Consider the following 10,834-nt stretch of genomic DNA (forward strand, 5'->3'; position numbering starts at 1 on the left):
TAACTGCAATTATTATTCCTCTTTTCTTCCCTTTATTTCCACTCAAATGCCTTCCAAATGAATACTACCACAACAACCTCATGACTTCTCTTGCAGATAAATACTTTGATCAGGTAAGTATCTAAATTACCTTACAACTAACCTCACTCCTAGGTTGTAAGCTAACTTATCCAAAATGGCCAAGTGGTCAAATGATGGCTAGGCTATTTGACTGAAGCCATATTCTTATATTAGCATTGATTTGATGAGATTTTTGACTACATCTTGAGTTTATTCTGGTTTCCCATGTATATATTTCCTGATATATATTTAAGACATGTTTTTATATTTTAGTTGTTTGATTATTTTTACCAACTAATAATAAAAGAGAAAAATATACTGGACAAATTAACACAATAACCTCCATCATAAATTAAAGCTAATGCTAAGAAGAAAGAGTAACTGTGGAGTAAATGCTGAGATTCTCTTGAGATAGCACTTTCCTCACTTTCTGTTGTTATTATCCAGGCTCAAAGCATAAGCTCCCTCTGAACAGAGGGGGGTAAAATGAGATTTGTGCCTGGAAAGGAACAACTGAATTTTTCAGGCTTCTGGAAAATTAAAGACCAACCCAAACACACACTTCTGTTTTGTTTCCTTCGAGACACCCAGGAGTATGAGATAATAATTCCATGCATCTCAACTATCAGGAGATGCCAAAACTGATTCATTGTTCCCCATTTCATGAGCTCTCAACAGGATACTCAACCCATAAACACGTGCAAGGATCTTTATTGGACACAAAATCACTTACACAGCACTGGGAGTCTCCAGTTTTTAATTCCCTTCCAAATTAATTTTTATGACTTCTCAAGGAGCTTTTTCAATTCCCTACACAGATCATGAAATTTTGATTAAACATTTAATGAGGTTCTTTGCACAGATCTGTCTTATTTCCCAAGTCCCTTCAAGCCACCATAGTCTACACAGTAACCCATCTCTAAAATAAACTAAGGAAAGTAACCCATAATCCTTTTATAAAAGTTGGATAACATGTGGAATTTTCGTAGCAAGTTTTAAATCTTCATAAATTTAATATGCAGAGCTCACTGTTCACTGTCTCCGATGATAAAGCATAGATAAATTAAAATGTGATAATTTCCTTTGAAGAATTTTAGTTTAGTTGGAGACACAAAATATTATTTATAGTGTTTAAGTACATTTGCCATGTTTAAGTGAATTGCTTCTCTATCTTTTGGCTAAGATCAAGTGTGTTTAGTTCAAGGGACACAAATCAAGTTCCTGTGGAATACCTGTTACAGTGGTGTTTCTTTCACATCATTTTTGTCAGAATGATAAAGTTGTAGATTCCAACACAACTAATAGAAGTATTTTCCTTTAGTGCAAACAATAAAATTAGTGTTATCTGACCTATTATATGCACCTACCAGTACGTATATACTATTTGCATGTTGCAATAGTTATCATTTTAAAAAATTATAGGGAAGATTCAATGTCAACATTTTTTAGGAAGAAGAACTGGCAATGTATCAACTTTTGCCTATCACCTTGACTTGGATGTAAGAGCTCTGCAAATATCCTTGGATTATTCTTGACAATTTTATAAGATTTGAACTTGCTCATGAACCCCCATCTCTGAACTCTGAACCCCCAACATTTCAACACTAAATTACCTCCCTTGATATTGCAACCCCAGCCTTACCAATATTTGTACTTTTCAAACTTTAATATGTCAGGGTTCTGACTCCCGAGTTCTGGGGTGAGATGTGAGACTCTGCAACTCTAACAAGCTCCTGGGTGAAGCCATAGCTGCTGGTCAATAGGCTATGATTCGGTTTCGGTGCACACTGATGCCATTTTCCTCTCAGACTCTTATTGTCCTGGGACTCAGGATGGACTCTCTCTTCATTTCCTATGACTCCAGTACAAACTATAGGACACCCCCACCCCAAACCACTTGCTGGGAGGGGTCCATGTTAAATTCAACAGAAGAGCACTGGTTACCACTGTCTAAACCAAAACTATCTTTCTCAATTGACTGTGGAATTAGCTTGTCCGCTTTCATTAATTTTCCAAATAAATGGAATTACACTTAAAAATATTCTTGTGCATCTAAAAGTTTATAAAACCCACTGTACTTCCCTGAGATCCTAAACAGAGAATACTGAAAATGATCGAATCTTTCATTATTAACTCAGGAACTTTATTAGTTTGTCACGCAGTGCTATCCGCTGGAGCTACTGAGATCTGTTTATCCAAACTGAAAGAGGTCCTAGGTTGTAATTTTCCATGCTTTTGTGTGCTTTTGGAAATAGTTTTTGTGTTCTTAATTCCCTGACAGACTCTCGGCTGCTAAGTTCTTATGATTAGAGCTGGCCTCGCTGTCACAGGCATTATTTTCTCTTCTAATTGCAGTGTCAATTCAATTATAAAAATGTTAAATGAGTAACCAAACAAATGTGTCATGCAAATAAAAACTAAAACACTCTGAACAAGCACCTAAATGAACATGCAGGGGTCCTAACACTCCACTTTTACCCATTTGGCAACTTAAGAGGCCCTTGTCACATTCTCTTTTATGGCATTGATGTTTGAAGATGTGCTAGTCCATGTTGGATGCATGAACCGTTTACAGCTGTGGTGTTTATTTATTGAGGCTGCTAGGACTGAAGCCCCAGAAATGCAGATTCATTACACCGGTGAGATTCTGCCTAACAGCCAGTACCTCAGAGACTTCCAGGCACCATTACCATGTAGTACCATTGAGCAGCTGACAATGGATCTGCTCTCTTCAAATTCTCATTGGAATGTGTCTTTCATCTACTGGCTTCAGGAGAATAGCTAAGCCTCACTTTCCAAGCCTCACTTTCCACGCTGGACCAGAAGATTTGTTTGTCTCCACAAAGAAACTTCTTATCACTGGATGACTCAATCATTCCCATTTCTTGGGAGTGGAAAATTAGATGGAAATATACAAACTTCCATAGCAGGATTCCCAGTCTGGTGTGTGACCCTCCACACATAAAAAAGCATCTAAACTGCAAATTCATCTGTCTGCTAATATAGACAAAGTTTTCCCAAATGAAACTACATATGTGTGAATGATGTCTCAACTTAAGTTCTCCTTGTTAATATAAGACCAAATCTTTTATCTAAATGATAGATCATAATGTAATTATGAGCAGTTAGTGACTCTAACACTCAATTAGTGACTCCGACCAGAATTTTTACAGGCCCTCTAACAGTGAAATATCCTTAGCTTTTCTCTGTCTAAAGATTCAGAGAACATAGAGAAGTCCAAAAAGTTATCTATGGTAGAACAAGAGAAAAAAAAAGGTCATCTTTGAGCCAAATTCCAATGTAAGTAGAAACTCATCCCTTGTTCTGCACCCCAACAATTCAGAACTAGAGCAGAAAAATCATGTGATCATAGCCACCATACTCAATTGGCTGTCATTTATTGTCTAGATAAATTTTGGTCAGGTACACATATTTCTAAGCACCTGACTCACACTCTACAATTCTTCACTTAACAAGTATTTATGAAGCACCTAAAAGCCAAACACGGAGCTAGCCACTAGAAACAATTGTGTTGAAAAATAACAATAAGATGAAAAGACTAAAGTATACAATATGATGAGGAGTTATAAATGATGAGAAAAGAGTAAAGAAGGGGAAAAAAGATAAGAATTATTTGTTCTTATGGGATCTTAATAGGGCCAAGACTATAAACTATAAATTATATGTCAGCTTTTTCAACAGATATGGCTGCTTGAAACTGGAAGAAGAAATATTCCCCAGTCATCTTGGTGAGGAAGATAGGTGAGAGACTTGAGTCATGTAATTCCCTCCTACCTCATGTTTTCTCCTGGGTAATGTCCAGTCCTCCAGCAGTTAAGTTTTCTGCTCTTTTGAGTTTTGTGGTGCATAACTTTTAGGGTATCAAATTCCATACTGTCAGAGTGGTGTGTATTTATAATCCATAGCACCTCAGAAAAGAAAAAGCTAAAAAGTCTAGTCCATAGGTTACAGAGGGTCACCTGAGCTGCATAAAAGTAGCCAAGAGAAAGACCCAGTGTTTCCAGGGCCAGTTGAGCCCAGACAGTGAACCTGTGTTGACCCACCACACTTGATTTGTCTCCATTGGAGGCAAGGGTCTGTGAAACAGGGGATGCTTTCTGGGATAGTCACATGGGATGAATGGCTTCAACAACAACACAAAGCTCTCTCAAATTTGCTCCGACCTTCAACTCTTTACAAAGTGTTACCTCTTAAAACCTTGATTTTGTACTCCATTTCCTTCTATTAACTCTTTTTTTATTTTGTTTTCAGTACTGAGAATTGAACTTAGAGACCCACAAGAGCTAAGCAAGTGTTCTACCATTTGAACTACAGCACTAGTCATTTAAAATTTTTAGTTCAAAAATTTTCAAGATCTCTCTCCTGCCTCCTCCTCCAGATCAGCTGGCATTACAGACATGTGCCACTAATTAACCCACCTTTCTTCAATATTGGGATCTGGATTTAGGACTTCATACTTACTGGGCAGATACTCTACATCTTGAGCCATACCCTACCTAGACCTCTTTTGTTTTAGTTGTTTGTATTTCAGGTAGCATTTCCTGATTTTTTGGTCTGACTGGCCTCAGACTAGGATCCTCTTGACCCATGCTTCCTATTAAACTGGGATTCTAGACAGGTTACAATGCCTGGCCTCCTATTCACTTTACTTAATTAAACCTATGAAAACATTTCTATTATTATTTCAATCCCTGTGTCCATTGATTAGTTCTCAACCTTTGAGTCATACCTCAACCCATTCCACTATGGTTTCTTTCCCACTGGACGCAGTAGATCTCCATATCTCTAAATTCAGAAAGAATTCTAGGGACTTTGTCTTACTTAGCCCAATTGTTCTTGACATACTCTCCTATGTAAACAGATTTGAGTCTTAGCTTCCTGCAAGTTCTGTCTCCATCCACACTCCTTATCATTCACTCAGCAATTGAATGTTGATGTTGTCTTCCGGTCTTTTCTTCCCTGGGCAAGTTCATCCCTGCCTATTACTTTAAAAGACACTGAATACACAAAGGTACATCAATCAAGTTCCTGTTTCTTGCTCATGCTTTTCTTTTATTTTCAGATTAAAAAATATGTACATTCCTACTGACATCTCCACTTAACTATCTCAAGAGAATCAAAAAGTTAACATCGGCAGAATCAGACTTAAGAGCTCCCTCCTGAACCCTTGTGTATTCTTGATGGTTTTCATGTACTCTTGTGTACTCTTTGTTCTTTGAATTTTGTGGGTCAGAAACTTGACAGCATCTCTCTCTCCCTCAATTTTTAATTCCATCCTGCATCAAATGCTCTCAGTATTGACTGCCTGCAAGAATCTCTCTCATTCACTGATTTTTCTCCCTTGGCTATAGTTTCAGTTTTCTATCATCTTAGATCTGGACATTTTTCATTAATCTCTTTATTACACTATCAGATTTGCTCTTGCCTATGACAACTCCATCCTCAGTGTAGCACATAGGTGTTGTTATTCAAATGTAAACCTGTACCGATACTCTTAGGATAAAGGCAAGAGTTTCAAACATAACTGAAAACCCTGACATCACCTATCCCAACTTCTTTTCAGCCCTTTGTTGTTTTACTTACTTTGGATAAGCTCACACACGTTTTGCTTGGCCTGTTCTGATTGTGATCCTTCTATCTGTGTCCAACATAGCTGTAGTTACAGCAGGTAACACCTTGCTCCTGTTTGTTGACATACAGACTCACTAACTTTGTGCTCAGGTTGACCTTGAACCAGAGTACCCCTGACCTTACCTCCTTACTAGCTAGGAATATAGATGTGAACCACCTTTCCTCACCCTTATTTGACTCTTAAATGTACTTCAAATTGAAAAATAATTCTAATTTTGCCAGTGAATCTTTGATGTATTTTCTTAACTGGATCACTGCTATGAGAATTTTACTAAACCAAATCCCCAAATGTTTTCTCATAACCTGTCATATAAAATAAATGTTAATTTTGACATTTTTGGTACATTTGTGATTAATTCCTAGCTACTACCCTCCCCACAAATTTTTAGCTTCATGAGAAGAGTGATGTTCACATTCATCATTTTCTCCCTCATACCTATAACTGTATTAAGAGTAGAAAATAGACAATTAATCTGATGATAAATGAAATGAATGCACAGGGCATATTGCTTAGGAGAGTCTCTCCTTTTGAAGATTTATATATGAATGAACACTTTAAAATATGAGCATCTCTAACGTGCTCCTCACAAATCTTCATGAATGTATCACATTTGTTAAAAGCTGAGCGCCAAAGACAGGTCTCCTGGGATTCAGGTTCAGTTTTATTATCGAAGACATGTCAATCCTTGTGTAGGATATTTAACTCTCTAAGCCTCAGTTTCTGATGAATGGGGAAATTAGTTGTGCTACCACATCCAGTTCCCATGAGAACTGAAAGGAGAAATGTGTGCAAGTGGGTTAGTCATCACCTGTCACCTACAAAGGTCACTAAACTGAAGCTCTTTTGATTACTGCCTTTATTTCCTCTTTTTCTACCCATGTGTCTTTTCAAGTTACTTAAATTTCCATCTCTTCGGTGAGGTTGATGAAAAATACAGCCTCCAAGCAGCTTTTATTAAAAAAGAAAAATCAGCTAGCACCAAGTTTATTCCAATTCCAGAGGTTTTAGCAAAGATAAGCATTCGTCAGACTTACCCACGACCCAAAATAGCTCTTCCTTTGGTTTTAGCCTCATAGTCTCCCTTCTATCAATCTACACTTGATTGTTTTCCCTAGCTCTATGTAACCCACAATCTACCCTCACACAGAAGTCCTTAGAGTTTTCATTCCAATTTTCTTCCAGCAGCATCAATATAGCCTAGTATTCTTGTCTGGCTTGACTCCTGAAGAGTTAACATTTATGAAAATGCTCTATTTCACATCAGTAATTCCCTCCCTTGCTCAAGATCCTGCTCTATGGTCTCCTGAGCCTTACAGTAAAGTCAAAGCAAGTTTTGGCATGAGCTGGCTCCTACTCACTTTTCTGTTCTATCTCTCCCTTGCTCAGTTTTTTGTGAATACAAGAGAGTTTTTGTTGTGGTTGTGGTTGTTGTTTTCCCAACACTGTATGTCTACCTACCGAAGTCCCATTTTTCTTTTGGATCTAGATTTAATAGCTCTTACTGTAGAAAATGCTCAATTACTAGAATTAACTTCTCCTGTTCTATATTTTTATTCCTAATATGTATCTCCTGTGTGACTCTCCTCACAGCTGTATGAAATCATTTGCTAATTAAATCCTTATAATTATATTTTCTATAATTGGCATAAACAGGATTAATTATGTAATAAAAATCAAGGTTTGTTTTCACATCATAAATGCCATCCATGAGGGTAGGTATTATGTCTGTCCTATTCATTGCTTTATATTTAGTCCCCAAACTAGGGATGAATATATCCTGGGTATTCAGTAAGTATTTTCTGAGTGAATGATCATTGAGTCTGCACAGTGTACTATTGCGGGGTTTTTTTTTCTATGCTACTTTTATATTATTAGAACTCCCAAATCATTCACCAGTCTCACCTCCATGGAGGTCTTAAATCCTGAGTTGACTCTGTGATGTTGAACCTGAATCTATTGCTATTATAATCCTGCTGGCTCTCACTACGATGTTGCAGAGGGCACAAGAGTGTAATCACAGAAACGCTGAGCTGCAGGCAGCAAGGCTGGTTCAGAGCCTGGTGGTGCCCTTTGTAGCTTCTGAGACCTCAGGATGAGAGTTGAATGAAATGAGGACTTCAGAGGTTTCCTTGAATGTAAAGTTGTTCCACGGAGTGATCTTGTCTTTGTTTTCACAACTGCATGCAAAAATCCTAGTCACTCAGTCATTGGTTTTATACATTTAATCATATAATCTCTTCATCTGATTAAGGAATCTGTTGTGGTTTCTTGTTTTCACAGAGAGAGAACTGAACATATTTTTCTGTGTGGTTTTGAGTTGTTTTTCTAGTTAGCATCTGCAGCATAATCATGGAGAACGGCTCAGGAATATAAAAGGACTTTAGAGATCGCTGTAAGAGACACGACAGATAAGCAATCATTAGAGATACCAAAGGTTGAAAAAAATGATGCTCCAAAGTTGATTTGGAATCAAACAGGGGAAGAATTATCTGACCTTTTGTAGAGACAAGAAAACGAAGGCCACTCTAGAATTGTCTTGCTGAAAGTGATAGATCTCATGAAGATTACAAGACTATGGAAAATATCTGTATTCCAAAGTATAGAAAATTCCAGAAGGCCTGTGGTGTATTTGTGTTTGTGTGTATGTGTGTGGTTTGTGTGTGTGTGTGTGTGTGAGAGAGAGAGAGAGAGAGAGAGAGAGAGGAGAGAGAGAGAAAAAGAGAGGCAAAAGGGAAAGAGAAAGGGAGAGACAGACTTCAAGAGTGAGATACTCTGAAGTGGTGCTGTGGCTCAAGTGGTAGAGTGTTTGCCTTGAACTGAAGAGCTCAGGGACAGCGCCCAGGCCCAGAGTTCAAGCCCCATGACCAACCAAAAAACAAAAACAAAAAAAAAGAAACAAAAACAAAAGAGTGAGAGTCTTGAAAACTACAGATTCAATTAGTTTCATTCAATGTTTCATTTCATTATACAGTTTTGAAAAAATTATTTTTAGAACTACATTTTTCAGTTGGTTTTGTTGAAATTTTAGATGTTTTAATACCCCCATTTATTTCTCCCAGGAAGGAGAAAAATAAGATTTTATGGGTCTTGAAGCTTATAAAATTTGATGGTCACTTTTAAAAAAAAGTTATAGTAATACTATTCATCCAAAATGAGAAAGAGAAGCACAACAAAACACTTTTTGAAAGCCCATAAACATCATAAATATCATAAGAAAGATTCAGTGGTACTTATTTCTGTGTGCTTTGATTTTGTAATATTTCATCACTGCTTCATTTGATAAAACTTTTGTAAAACATCATGTCCTGCAGAGTTAAAAAATAATCAGCTTTCTCAAGCTAAGATTGAACAAAATTTGTGAAAGGTTACGTGTAATTAGGATATCTAAACGTGTGGCTGAACACACATATGTACTCGCTTTTATGATACTAATTCAAGAAATTCAAGCATAGCAATAAATTCTATTGCCTATGATTTACATCCAGACAGAAACAATTGCATTGTGTTACCTACTTGAATGTCTGGCATTTATTAAGTGCTTCCATGGCAAGGGAGCCACACACTCTGCTTTTAACTCGATATATCTGATGATTAGAAGAGTTCCCCACAAAATAGCTGCTCTCTCCCTACATTTCAACCATCTTCGTTACTTCCACAATCCACAAAATTCCAGTACTAAAAGCCACTAAACAGACTCATAGTATGCACATCAATATTATAACCAGTGCAATGAGCAGTAGCTGTTCTAAAAAGCACCGAGCCACTCGAATGACATAAGTATACACCATTCAAATACTAAATTCTCCAGCTCAAATTTTCCTTCCCCACATTCTGAAAATCGATTTCCAAATCTACTTAGCAGGAGAAAGGAGACAATAAGCAAGAGAGAGAGAGAGAGAGAGAGAGAGAGAGTCAGTCCTGTTCAGTGACTTCAGTCTGAATATCTTCTTTTACAAATATCACAGCAAAAACATAAGACTAAATGGATTGTTTGCTAGATTCCACTCAATAAACTTGGGGTGAACATTTGAAAGTGAAAAACTAAAACTTATATTTCAATTGCCTTGTTTTAATTGGTTCCCAGCTCTGTATCTGGTGAAGTTTTATCCATTAGTCTATAGCAGTATTTTTTCCCCTTGTTGAAGGAAACTGGCAGAGGCTACCAAGGTGGAGGAAAACTCTGTCATCTGGCAGATTAGGATTCTCTATGGTTTCTTAAACAGCCTTCAGCCCTCAGCCCCAAATAGTCTTTTAGACATTTGTCTCCTGGAGAGTCAGAGGAAAAAATAAATTCATACCTGAGATATGTAAATAGTATGTAACTACTACTAGTTTACATTATGATCACCACCGTGGAGAAAACCAACAAAAGGGACTGATAGGCACCGGTCAGTGGCTCATACCTGTAATCCTAACTACTCTGAGGATCATGGTTCAAAGCCAACCTCGACAGGAAAGACTATGAGACTTTTATCTCCAATTAACCACTGAAAAACTGGAAGTAGAAGTGTGGCTCATGTGATAGAATGTTAGGCTTGAGCAAGAAAGCTATGGGACAATGCCCTGCCTTTTAGTTCAAGCACCAGTACCAGCATTTTTTTTTAAAAGGGATAATGGGGTAGACTGTAATCTCCCTTTAGGGCCTTGGTTGTGCACATTAATAAAATTTAAAAACAAGTTTTCATAGGCTCTGAGTTCTTCTCAGATCCCCAATGAGAGCATATTTCTAATGTTTGTTTCTATTTTATGTGTAGTCTTCATCCTACAAAATGTCCCCAACATTGTAGGTTCACTCTTTAAGCTAACTGGTCATCTCAGTCATGGGCTTAGCTCGAATCAACTTCCCAGAGCTTATGTTTTACTGCACTGCAGCTCTTCGCTTAACAAAAGAGCAGAAACTGTGGTTTTAGGATATATAAGAACACGTTTAGTATTTTAGTACAAATTTAGAACAAATTTTAGTACACATAAGAACCATCTAGATGAACCTCTTAAAAATATAATTTTGGGTCCTCCTTAGAGAACTTTTGACTTCAAGCTATCATTTTTAATTTTTTTAGCAAATTCCTGATACTGATACACTTAATAGGACACTGATTATATTTTCTTTTTTTTTTTTTT

This window comes from Dipodomys ordii, unplaced genomic scaffold, assembly GCF_000151885.1.
Source record: "Dipodomys ordii isolate 6190 unplaced genomic scaffold, Dord_2.0 Scaffold70, whole genome shotgun sequence".
NCBI classification, from domain to species: Eukaryota; Metazoa; Chordata; class Mammalia; order Rodentia; family Heteromyidae; genus Dipodomys; species Dipodomys ordii.